This window comes from Saimiri boliviensis, chromosome 13 (assembly GCF_048565385.1).
Source record: "Saimiri boliviensis isolate mSaiBol1 chromosome 13, mSaiBol1.pri, whole genome shotgun sequence".
NCBI classification, from domain to species: domain Eukaryota; kingdom Metazoa; phylum Chordata; class Mammalia; order Primates; family Cebidae; genus Saimiri; species Saimiri boliviensis.
In genome coordinates this window covers 107,192,587-107,205,160 of record NC_133461.1, presented here as the reverse complement: position 1 = coordinate 107,205,160, position 12,574 = coordinate 107,192,587, and the positions used below count along the sequence as shown (strand labels likewise).

At 47.3% G+C, this 12,574-nt stretch overlaps 2 long non-coding RNA genes across 2 annotated transcripts in view; one reads left to right on the top strand and one right to left on the bottom strand.

The window, feature by feature from the left end:
- LOC141580885 (uncharacterized) overlaps positions 1-12,574 on the top strand; it is a 135,065-nt gene that overhangs the window by 23,324 nt on the left and 99,167 nt on the right. The gene's annotated exons all lie outside the window — the stretch shown is intronic.
- Positions 5,690-8,211, bottom strand: LOC104650356 (uncharacterized). Its single transcript, XR_012513329.1, has 3 exons — positions 8,110-8,211; positions 6,572-6,758; positions 5,690-5,909 (listed from the first exon to the last, which is right to left on the bottom strand). It is a non-coding gene; the product is annotated as an uncharacterized LOC104650356 (long non-coding RNA).

Below are 12,574 nucleotides of genomic sequence, written 5' to 3'. Positions count from 1 at the left end.
GGGGTACTCTTTAAACCAATGAAATGAATTTCTGTTTTTGTGTTATATTTTTCCGTGATTCTTTTATGTGTTCTTCCTTATTTCTTTTTGGATCTTGGAAGCTCTTAGACTTGCAGTAACAGCGGTCTTTTTACTACAAAGGAGATAATTCCTTCATATGGATGGAGGAGCAGAAAGATACAAGATTTCTGGTTCTTGAGGCCATGGTTGAAATATTGCACCCACTCGTGTTTGCCCACATCTGATTGTGTCACAACATAGGAGAAGCATGATCTTACTTTGGAATCCACTGTTCATTTGGTTTTCCTAGACTTTGTGGCTGAAAGCTACCGATAAATGCCTTATAGAGCTTTCAAAATCATTTCCAATGTGCTGTGTACAATTTGATATCCCAGTGGAGTCTTGCTTTGCACTTTTCCTACAAACTAGGGTCAAAATGATTTAATGCTCAAAAGCACGTGTATTTATTTTCTCTGAAGTGTCCTTTTTTTTTTTAACTTTCTTGGCCTATTTATTTTTTGATTGGTAGCATCTCTTTATGTAGTTTGAAATTAACTCTGTCATATATATTTGAAATATTTTTAGAGTTTGTCATTCTCTATAGGGTTTCTTCTGATGTACACTTATTTTTATGTAGATTTAAATTTTCTTTGTCAATTTCTGAGTTTTGTGTCTTTCCCACCTGACCTTGTAAAATTCAGTCTTGCACGTGTTAGTTTATGCTCTGTGCTGTGAGTCAGGGTGGCCTTTCCATCTGCTGCCACTCACCCTGAGGAGGCTGTGCCGTCCCAGGGAGGGCTATCAGGATCTGTACCAATTGGGCATATGAATGACACATACAGAGGCCCAGAATATATGTAGGAAACAGCGCCATTGATAGAGCTGTTAGAGCACAAAAATTTCAAAGTGACTTTGGGGCCACAAAGGTACTCTGTGTGGTCTGTTTCAGCTCCTCTTCTGTTCCACTGTGCTGTGCCTCAGTTCTCCCCAAAGGACACACATTTCAGTGTAAACACAGAATTCCATATCCGAAGCCTCTCATCTCTGGTCTTGCACCGGACTGACTTGTACACCCTGGGAGTCCATGTCTCTTTCCTCCTTAGAGACATTCAGATCCTGCTTCTGGATAGGAAGGGCTGGACCCCAAGATGAATCACACTCTTGGGGACCTGTTCTTGCTACAATCTCATGCACCTGTAGATGCAGATGGGTGCATGCTTCTGGCCATATCATTATCTGAGAGCACAGTGTGTGGAGAAGTCAACAGTAATCCAGGCCACCATTTCCTGAGAGCAATAAATCTTTTTACTCAATAATGAGGATCAATGGGAATTCAGACTGATGGCGTCTGGTAATAAACTTGACTGCATCTACTTAAAGGGTGTGGACCAAAAGATCAGATTCCAGGTGTTTCACATGCAATCCCAAAAGGAGGGGCTTTACAAGGGCCTATGCCAAGGAGAGTCTGTGATGCTCACGTAAGACTCTCAGTCAGCAAGTATCCCTGGAGCATCAGCTGCTGTCAGGTTCTAGGCTCAGAACACCAATAGCCAAGGAACTTACAGAAGCCGGCACTGCGGAATTCTGAGAAATAGAGAGTACAGGGCATGAATGAAGTGTATGGAATTTGCATCAGCCTTGTTGCTCAATCACTTTTGACTTTGATTAAGGTAAATAATCTAATGCTCATTTTTCTTTTCAATGTATATTTCTGAAAAAAATTGTAATGATAATGGAGTAAAAGGATTAATGTGACTATTAGTCATAACAGATGAGTATTTCTTAGTACCATCAATTCATATTAGCCAATATTAATACAGTAAATCTTTATGCATTTTGAGAATACTGTCTGGCCTACAGGAATTATCCAATTAATAACACTTCTATGACGTCACACAATGCTGCCTTCAATCCATCATAAAAGGGAAGAACACATTAGTGTTTTTATTTTAAAGAATACCATAGTTTGGTCCATAGGATCAAAATGTTGCCTCCAATGATAATGATTCATCATCAGCAAAGATAGGTTGGAATCCCAGTCACCCTTTTCCAAATCTCTTCATTTTTCTGGCATGGGTCCCCAACCCCTGGGCTCAGGATCAGTGTCGATCCGTGTGGCCTGTTAGGAACTGGGCCCCACAGCAGGAGGTGAGTCGTGGACAAGCGACAATTACTGCCTGTCAGATCAGCAGTGGCATTCGGTTCTCATGGGAGTGTGGACCCTGTTGTGACCTGTGAGTGCGAGGGACCTAGGTGGTGTGCTCCTTAAGAGATTCTAACTAATGCCTGATGATATGAGGTAGAACAGTTTCATTCCAAAAACCATCCCCAGCCCCTCCATGGAAAAGTTGTCTTCCACCTGTCCCTGGCTCCAAAAAAGTTGTTCCCAGTAAGTGCCTAACTAAAGTCAAGTGACATGGCAGAAGAAGCGTCCCCAGTTAAGTGTCCAAATGAAGTCACGTGACCCTGTGGAACTGTAGAGGCTTCATGTCCTCCTTAAAGGAGGACAGGACTGGGGCAAGGAGGGAGGTGAGAGAGCAAATTCCAGTGTGGAGAGGAAACGTGAAGACGTTCAGTAGGACACCGTGTGGACTGCGCTCACAGGCAGGAAGGTTGTCAACGTTGGGAACGGCAAGTGAGTTTGGACTGGAACTTGTGGATGGGAAGCTTCCTGGGATGTTCTAGACACAGCTTCACATCGTGAGGATGAGGGCTTAAGAACAGGAGTGGGTGAGTGGAAATGAATCGGCCAGGCACCCTTTCCGCTGCGCTTCCATGCCCTGGAGGGCTTCAGAACCGCACTATGGAAGCCCTGCCGTGAGACAGGGACGCTGTGTCCTGGGATAATCACATTTTGAAAACGTGGCCCACCTCTGACTTATTCTTTATGGTTTGATCACAGGTGTGGGTTATTTAAAATGCCTGGTAAGTCTTCAGTGTACATACAGAGTATTTTTTTAGATAATTCTTCCTGGGTCTTATTTGAGGCTGAGCAAGTGGCCCTGCTTGTCTGGAGACCCTCGCACCTCTCCCTGCTTTCTCTGTCCCTAGGGTTTGCAGCTGTCATTGCCCACCCTGGGCTGTAGTAGCAGAAGCCACAGGTGGTGCTCCCAGTGGAGGACGGGATGCTCCATCATCTGCCCCCTTCCCTTGGATCCATGGATGTTTCTCAGCACCTCAGCCTGAATTCTGCTTCATTCTTCTCTGTTGCAACAGTAATTCCTCTAACTTTAGTGGACTTTGACCCTGCATATTTCTTGTCCCAATGCCATTTCCTTTATCTAGAATACTGCTTACCTCTTCTTTTTAATGTATTAAAATGCTAATATCTTGTACGTTTCAGTTAAAGATATATCATGAACTGTTTTCTTGCCACTACAGGTAAAAATGGCTAGTTTCTTCATTAGAAAGTAGTAATGCTCCACGAAGCCGTGTTTTACCCATGGTATTCCATGTTAGTTTTAAATGACTTTTAGAGAAATGCTGTTGTATGGACTAGACAGAGGAGCTGCCTTTTCCCCATAGGTGTCAGGCTTATTCTATGAAGTTTTATAATAGCAATGTCATTTTGTAATAAGGTATGATGTTAGATATGATAAATTAACTTAATCATAAAGAATTTACTGATTTCCTACCCTCTGTTAGGGAGTCGTCTGTGCACTGTGCTCTGACAATGAGTGACACATGCAGCACACTTTCTGGAGCAGGGAGGCAAACGTTACAGAAAGCAGGTGAAATGTACAGAATGTCAGACGGTGTGAAATTCTACAGTTTAAAATGAGAGAAGAACTAGTTGCAGTTTAAAATTGAGAAATCAGCATAGCCCTCAGTGGCATAGGGAAGTTTTGACAGAGACCCCAGGACCTGGGTGCAAGGCAGGTGGAGTTCTGGGTGAAGTGCTGAAGCCACGTGATGGAGTCAGCCCGGCCCAGTGGACAGTTAGGAGCAATATGCAGAGTTACAGCAAGGACCACGTGACTTCAAGTCAGTGGCTGTCACAGGAACCCAGGGAAGGTTGCCTGGCCATCGTGCTCTCAATCTTAATGTGTGTCCTGCCCTTTCTGAAGAAGAGGTAGAGCTGGGACCATTTCTCTGTCAGACATAGACCCATCTTTACTCCCTAAGATCTGTGTTGGGTTCCCCAGCTGTGCAATGTCTCAATGGGATTCCTGGGCTGCCTCTTTGGACAGGCAGAGACTCAGTCCCGGGCAAAGACCTGCTTAGAATCTGCATGAGGTGGATGGGGGGAACACCTGCTCCTTCCTCCTGGGGTCAGGTCATTTGTGGTTGGTGTTGCTTATCACAGAAGTATCTGGAACATAAGATGATTTAATCAAGAAAGGTGAATGATCCATTTTAAACACTGTCTCTTTTTGAGAAGCCTGTAATCTCTCTGTCCCACTCAAACTCCTTGAGACATTTTACCAGGGACCACCTGCTACGAGTAGCCATGGCTGGGATATAGTTCCTTTGTCTAACATGTGTTTTGAATTCACCGGTTACAACTACCAGATCCAGAGTAAATACAAGGGGCTCACTCTGGACTCCTCCCCGGGCTGTGTGGTCCTGTCCTGAAAGGCCGTTTGCAGAACACGTTGGACAAGTGCTCAGGGTCAATGGGAATCAGAGGAGAAGAAAAAAAGGACAGAGAGAAGGAAGGGGCATGTCACCCCAGCAAGATGTCAGCGTGGCCCTCAGGGACACTGGGGATAGGCAGTGACCCTGTCCTGTTGCAGAGGAGGAGGAAGACAGGCTCAGGAAGGTGCAGACCCCAGGTGTGCTGTGCCTGGTGGGGAGGCTGCAGGTGGAGGCGGGACAGCAGGGGGCGCTGTGGCCTCCCGGGCAAATGCTCTGAGCATCTCAGAGGGCGCTCCTGGTTCATTCCCTTTCCCCAGACCTGGTTTCCTGCTCACCCACTGATGTGCCAGATATTTGGGGTATCAGAGACTCAGCGCTCCTCAGCAGCGACAGGACCTGAAGGTTTCTGATGAAATGTTTTTTGTCTCATTACTTTTCTCATTACCCCTTTGAGGCTGTGTTTTCCAAGCAGAATCAGGTTCTGAGCAGCTAGGAGAGTGCAGGCTGCAGAGTGCGTGGAGCATTTGTGCATGTGCGTGTTCTAGGAGTGGAGACGACTTTATGGGTGTGGAATCCAGGTCTTAGTAGACGTGGCTGGAGGTGTGTTTAAGGAGACATCTCAGTGGGGGCTGCTTCACTTTCCGTTCCACACAACCCGTCTTCGCTCACCACCCGTTTCCCTCTTAAAGCTGCTTCAGTGGATCTCACGTAACCCGATGTCTTAAAAGGCAAATGTATAATTTGGAATTGTTTAAAGAATGATCTCCAATTCTTTAGCACAGAGGATGGTGGTTTTTCCTGAGAAGGAATGATTTTGTGGCTGCATGAACTTTACAGTGACGCTGATTATTTGCCCAGCACATGGGAGTTCTTTGACAGCGGATCCAGAGAAAGTGAGGCCGAGTGAAAAGGCAGATCAGTGGATGGGGAGACTGGTGTTGTCATCTGGACCTTCGTTTCAGTTTGGGTCTGAAGCCCAAATTCCTGTTTCAAATACCTAGAATTAGGAATTTTATTTTGTTCGAAAATTTGATTTAGGTTTCTGCTATGTGTATCCCAAGTATGTTGACATAGACACACATCACACATTAAAGAGGCGTAAACACAGAGAGCTTGTTAGAAGGCGTTTATTTGGGATGAGAAAAGGAAACAGAGGACAGGGTAGAGGAGAAACAGGGATGTCTTTAACTCACAAAGTAAACTGTGAGCTTACTTTTATGTGCAAGCTCAGCAGCAGCATCTTTTACGACCAAAAGAGCAGTAACCAACGTGACGTTCTCCGGGAAAGCAGAGTAGTCCTCTGCAAAAGCAGCGTGAGCCTCTCCCTGAGCCTGCGGACGCACAGAGAGAACCAGGAATTGATCACCAAATGGGTGTAAAGGGAATCTTGGGAAGTCACATGCTGGCTGATGGGTAACGTTGGCTGCAATGGGGCCAGTAGCATGAGCCACCTCGGTCAATAGGAATAAATACACAGAACAGTGCTGGTCACACAGGATTCGATTCACTCATTCTCTTATGCTCTCATTTCTGTGCTTCTGCCCCATTACACACAGAGCTGAACATGCTATTTGGCTTCGCTCTGCCTTTTCAAAACTGATCTATAGATAGCACAAAATATTCTCCTTGTAATTAAGTCCACTTGCTTAGATCCAGAAAGAACTAGTCAGACTGTCTCTTCCTATCTTAAACCTACTGAATTTCACAGACATATCCTGGAATCAAATCTTTATTTTTTACTTCTGTTTTTTTTCTAAAGTGAAAGCATTATTTAAAAAGCAAAGGAATAAAAGAATGACTGCTCGACAGGCAGAGCAACCTCAAGTCTGTTACACTTACTTGGCTCTCTATTCGATTTATAGATGAGAATATCAGGGCCCAGAGCTGCTAAGTAAAGCCACCTCAGTGACATCCGCCACTGAGACTCGATTCCAGAGCCCGTTTCCTGTTTGTCCCTCTAGACTCTGCGGCTCTGCGTGCTGGCCTCTCTCACCTGAAAGCTGACGTGCGGCACCTTCATCCCATACAAAGGAAACAGATGCTTCCTCAGCGTCTGCTCCAGGCTGCTCCTGGGCTGCGAGCTCGTCAGCTCCTGCCTGGAGCGGCTCCGCCTGGGCCCGCAGGACCATCAGGAGTACGGTGGCAGCCAGGAGGGCGAGGGTCCTCATGGCCGGGGTGACCTGGAGGAGGGAGAGCAGGAGTGGATGTGTGGGGAGTGAGGAGTTAGCCTGGACTTATAGCTCTGCAGGAACAAGGCTCAGAGACAAGGAACCTCGAACCTTTGGAGTGAGCAGAGGTGTGTGTTTCGTTGGAGATTGTGTGGGACCCACTGGTCTCCATGTCCCTTTTTTCCTCCTCTGCTCTCCCAGCTTTCAGGCTAGAGTGAATGTGTAGTGTCTGCGCTGGGTTGAAAAAGATGGTGATAATCAGGATCCTGGCATCTTCTTCCTGTTTCTCACTTCATTAAATATGTACTTTTTAATATTCAAGCAAAGGATAACAGCAGTGCTTTTGTTCAGTAAGTTCAGGGAAAAAAATGTCTCATTTTCTGCAGATGGCCCCACTAGCCTCCATAGGTCTAGACTGTGGCAGCAGGCATGAATTCCCATCAGGTGAAGAGCCGTTTGTTGCAGGCGTCAAAGGCATTACCGCCCTCAGGGAGTTATGGGGTGAGTAGCCTCCTGTAGGGGTCAGTGTGAAATGGACAATCACCATGTCAGCCTATAGGTGAAATGAGCCCAGTGATACAGAGGTAAAAAGTTCATCTACAGCCAAAAACTTCTTTCTAGCTCTATTGAGATATGAATCAGAATTAAACATGATATGTATCTACTGTATACCACCTAATTATTTGATGTTCACATACATGTGGTCCTTTATCATATCCTATATACACAAATCAACTCAAAATGTCATGAAGACCTAATCATAGATGTGAAACCATAAAATTACAAGAGGAACATACGAAGATAAAGCTTTGACACTGATGCAGGTAACCATTCCTTGGCTGTGACACCAAAGGCACAGGCAGTGAAAGGGAGAAGAGACAGATGGGGCTGCACTGAACGCTGAAGCATCTGCACGGCCAAAACAAACAAGCCACTGGATGAAAAGGCAACGCAGAAGACGAGAGAACATATGTGCAAACGGTAGTGAAGAAAGGGGTAGATATCCAAATAGTTAAGGAAGTCAGACAACTCAGCAGCAGAAAACAAATAATCTGATTGAAAAACAGGCCAAGGACCTGGAGCGGCTTCTCTCACAAGAGCAGAGTGTTCTAGGGAGCGATTATTGCCTCTATGCGATATGTCAAGTGGGACAGGTTATTTAGATGGAAATTCCTTGAGTTTCTCTATTAACTTAGCTGGTAGCTGCGGCCCCCTGCAACCACCAAAGGTTCAGACAGAAGTGCACAGCAGGGCATTCACCTGCTGGGTCCCTGTGGGGTGGCCTGAGAGTCACAGGTCTGATTGGGGGCACAGCTTCAGCGTAGAAAACTCAATGTGAAAGTTGAAGTTTTGTGTTACTTACAGATCCTCAAGCTAGGCAGAGTGACCAGAGAGGGCTGACAGCGGTCCGTTGTCCCAGGCCTCCGGTAGCAAGAGCAGCCGTGTACAAACAGCAGAGGACTCCCTATTTAAGGTTCATTTGGGATCAGGTGTCCTCATATCCGGGGGTTGTTCTGTTAAGTGCGTTATTAAATAACTCCGGTGGCAAGGGCAGTTGAGAAATTCAGTGGGAAGCTGGGCTCCAAACCGGAGTCCACAGAGGGACTGACCCCTCGTCTACCTTGGGGAGCCCTGGCCAGGCCCAGGCAGCGACCACCTATGGATTCTCCACGACTCCTAAGACATTGACCCTGTGATGCCTATGCTGGTAGCTGAGGCTGAACTACCTGGACCCAGGGAATGTTTAAAGCCACCAGGAAGGGCCAGCTGGCCTGTTAGAGTGTACACTCTGTAAAGACTAGGGAAAAAGCACCAGCCTACACAGTGGGGAGGATTTGGGATTTTGTTCTCAGTCAACCTCTGCAGGCCCTGGGGTCTAACCATAAAAACACACCAAAGCCATTCAGCCAAGCGGAGATGTGGTGAACACCTGGGTGAGGCTGGAGAGCGGGTCGGGTTTGTTGGACTCTCCTGAGTTGAGCACGTGCACGCAGCACATGGTTTCCTAGGGGGAACAGTTACCTCCTTCCTGGCAGTGAGATGCTTCAGGACTAAACAACTGTCTGTGAGTAAGAGTTAAAGTGTTTTCTGTAATCTTAACTAGGGATGAGGCGTCTCGTGTCTGATTAGGGGTGGTCACTGTTCCAGAACAGTGGGGTCGGCTGTCACTCTGAGGAAGCAGTGAGTTCCTGACCTACAGCTGCCCAGGAATTTCACCATTTGAGGAAATGGGCACTGGTCTCATCCCAGCAGAGGCACAAATTACGGCTATTTGGTTAAGTGGGAACAGGAAATGGTTTTAGTTTCTAGGGCGTTAGTAGGTGCCCTGTAAGAAACCAGTGGATGTGAGTATAGAGGAAAAATGAGAAGGGGTGGTGTGTACGTGGGGAAGGTTTGAAGGTTGCGGGAACATCCAGTGACCTGCAGAAGTCAAACCTGGACCAGCCTTCTGCACACAGAACATTCCAATTCACAGACATTTTCTCAGTAACACATGAGAGAGCCATTACTGGGAGAGCCGGTTAGATTTGGCTGTGGTGCTGTTACACATAAGTCTCAGAAGTCCGTATGTTTTCCCTAACTTGTAGGGCAGCCTCACGATCTGACCTAGGCCCTTTGGTTTCCTTGCTATTGGAGGTAGAGCTCATGGGGTCACACTGAAGACCAATGGTGATCTCAGCAAAATACCATTGCATTGGGTCATCTGCAGAGCACCCAACAGAGGCTGAGCTAAGGAAGGGGTATGGCAAGGGTCGGAGTATGTGCCGAAAAGCAGCACCGTGTGCTGAGGTGGGGAACACAGCAGTGAGGAGTAAGGAGTATCCTACAGCAGTGAGGAGAGGCTGGTTTGTTCCTGACCCCACAGTCAAGACGAGGGTCCTTGGTGTCTCCAATTCCAGCAAGGCCATTGCTTCCCTTGATGACTCCTTGGGCAGGGGCACTGTTGTCTGAAACAAATGACTGTTCCCATGGGGGTGGCCTTTCCGGGTGTCCACCCATGAAGGGATGTGGGGGTCTGGGTATTCGCCTTACTGCTGCTGTCACACAGGCTGTCAGCCCTGTGGGTCTTCAGGCTTGAGAGGAGCATTCAGCGAAAACTTGGGCTGTGTTTTCCTCAGTGGTGTGGGATGTTTCCATCCACAACCCTTATACACCAGAGCACATGCACATCCATGAGCCCATGATCATTCTGCAAGCTGTCTCTGCACGTGAGGCTCCAATGTGCAACTGCAGTCTGGGTTTGGGCTGCAGTGTTTTTAGCCAGTTTGAATTCACACCTGGGCATTCTTTGGGAGGGCCACCTATGGTCTTCGTGGTAGTCTTCTTCTTCTTCTGTTTTATGTTAAGACAGAGTTTCACTCCTGTGGACCAGGCTGGAGTTCAGTGGCACAATCTAGACTCACTGCCACCTCTGCCTCCCAGATTCAAGCAATTCTCCTGACTCAGCTTCCCCAGTAAGTAGGATTACGGGCTTGCACCACTGCACCAGGCTAATTCTGTATTTTTAGTAGAGATAGGGTTTCTCCATGTTGGTCAGGCTGGTATCAAACTCCTGACCCCAGGTGATCCACCTGCCTTGGCCTCCTAAAGTGCTGGGATTACAGGGTGAGCCACTGAGCCTGGCCCAACTGCTGGACACATGCAGCTCACTTTCTGGAGCAGGGAGGCAAATGTTACAGAAAGCAGGTGAAATGTACAGAATGTGAGATGGTGTGAAATTCTACAGTTTAAAATGAGAGAAGGGGATTGAGATTTCCAGAGGGAACTAGTTGCCATTTATAATTGAGAAGTCAGCATAGCCCTCAGTGACAAAGGGAAGTTTTGGCAGAGATCACAGGACCTGGGGTGCAAGGCAGGTGGAGTTCTGGGTGAATTGCAGAAGCCGTGAGACAGGGTCAGCCCGGCTCAGTGGACAGTTAGCAGCAATATGCAGAGTTTGAGCAAGGAGCATGTGACTTGAAGTCAGTGGCAGTCACAGGAACCCAAGGAAGGTCACCTGGCCATTCTGCTCTCAATCTTAATATGTGTCCTGCCCTGTGTAAAGAAGAGGTAGAGCTGGGACCATTTCTCTGTCAGACATAGACCCATCTTTACTCCCTGAGATCTGTACTGGGTTCCCCAGCTGTGCAATGTCTCAGTGGGACTCCTGGGCTGCCTCTAGGGACAGGCAGAGCCCCAGTCCCGGGCCAAGACCTGCTCAGAATCTGCATGAGGTGGATGTGGCGATCACCTGCTCCTTCCGTCTGGGATCTGGGCATTTGTGGTTGGTGTTGGTGGTCACAGAACTATCTGTGCCGTAAGATGATTTAATCACGAAAGGTGAATGATCCATTCGAAACACTGTCTCTTTTTGTGAAACCTGTAATCTCTCTGTCCCACTCAAACTCCTTGGGAAATTTTACTAGTGACCACCCCGCTACAAATAGCCATGGCTGGAATATAGTTTCTTTGTCAAATGAGTGTTTTGAATTCACCAGTTACAACGACCAGATCCAGAGTAAATACGAGAGGCTCACGCTGGACTCCTCCCCGGGCTGTGTGGTCCTGTCCTGAAAGGCCGTTTGCAGAACACGTTGGACAAGTGCTCAGGGTCAGTGGGAGTCAGAGGAGGAAAAAAAAGGACAGACAGACGGAAGGATCATGTCACTCCAGCAAGATGCCAGCCTGGCCCTCAGAGACACTGGGGATAGGCAGTGACCCTGTCCTCTTGGAGGGGAGGAGGAAGACAGGCCCAGGAAGGTGCAGACCCCAGGTGTGCTGTGCCTGGTGGGGAGGCTGCAGGTGGAGGCGGGACAGCAGGGGGCGCTGTGGCCTCCCGGGCAAATGCTCTGAGCATCTCAGAGGGCGCTCCTGGTTCATTCCCTTTCCCCAGACCTCCTTTCCTGCTCCCCCACTGATGTGCCAGATATTTGGGGTATCAGAGACTCAACGCTCCGCAGCAGCAACAGGAACTGAAGGTTTCTGATGAAATGTTTTTTGTCTCTTTATTTTTCTCATTGCCCCTTTGAGGCTGTATTTTCCAAGCAGAATCAGGTTCTGAGCAGCTTTAAGGCAAGGCAGGAGAGTGCAGGCTGCAGAGTGCGTGGAGCATTTGTGCATGTGCGTGTTCTAGGAGTGGAGACGACTTTATGGGTGTGGAATCTAGGTCTTAATAGACGTGGCTGGAGCTGTGTTTAATGATACCTCTCAGCGTGGGCTGCTTCGCTTTCCGTTCCACGCAGCCCGTCTTTGCTAACCACCCGTTTCCCTCTTAAAGCTGCTTCAATGGATCTCAGGTAACCCGATGTCTTAAAAGGCAGATGTATAATTTGGGATTGTTTAAAGAATGGTCTCCAATTCTTTAGCACAGAGGATGGTGATTTTTTTCCTGAGAAGGAATGATTTTGTGACTGCATGAACTTTACAGTGACACTGATTATTTGCCCAGCACATGGGAGTTCTTTGACACCATGGATCCAGAAAAAGTGAGGCCGAGTGAAAAGGCAGAGCAGTGGATGGGGAGACCGCTGTTGTCATCTGGACCTTCGTTTCAGTTTGGGTCTGAAGCCCAAGTTCCTGTTTCAAATTCCTAGAATTAGGAATTTTATTTTGTGTGAAAATTTGATTTAGGTTTCTGCTATGTGTATCCCAAGTATGTTAACATAGACACACATCACACATTAAAGAGGCGTAAACACAGAGAGCTTGTTAGAAGACATTTATTTGGGATGAGGAAAGGAAACTGAGGACACAATATAGGAGTAACAAGGATGTCTTTAACGCTCAAAAAAAGTTGTGAGCTTATTTTCATCTACAAGCTCAGCAGCAGCATCTTCTACCACCAAAGC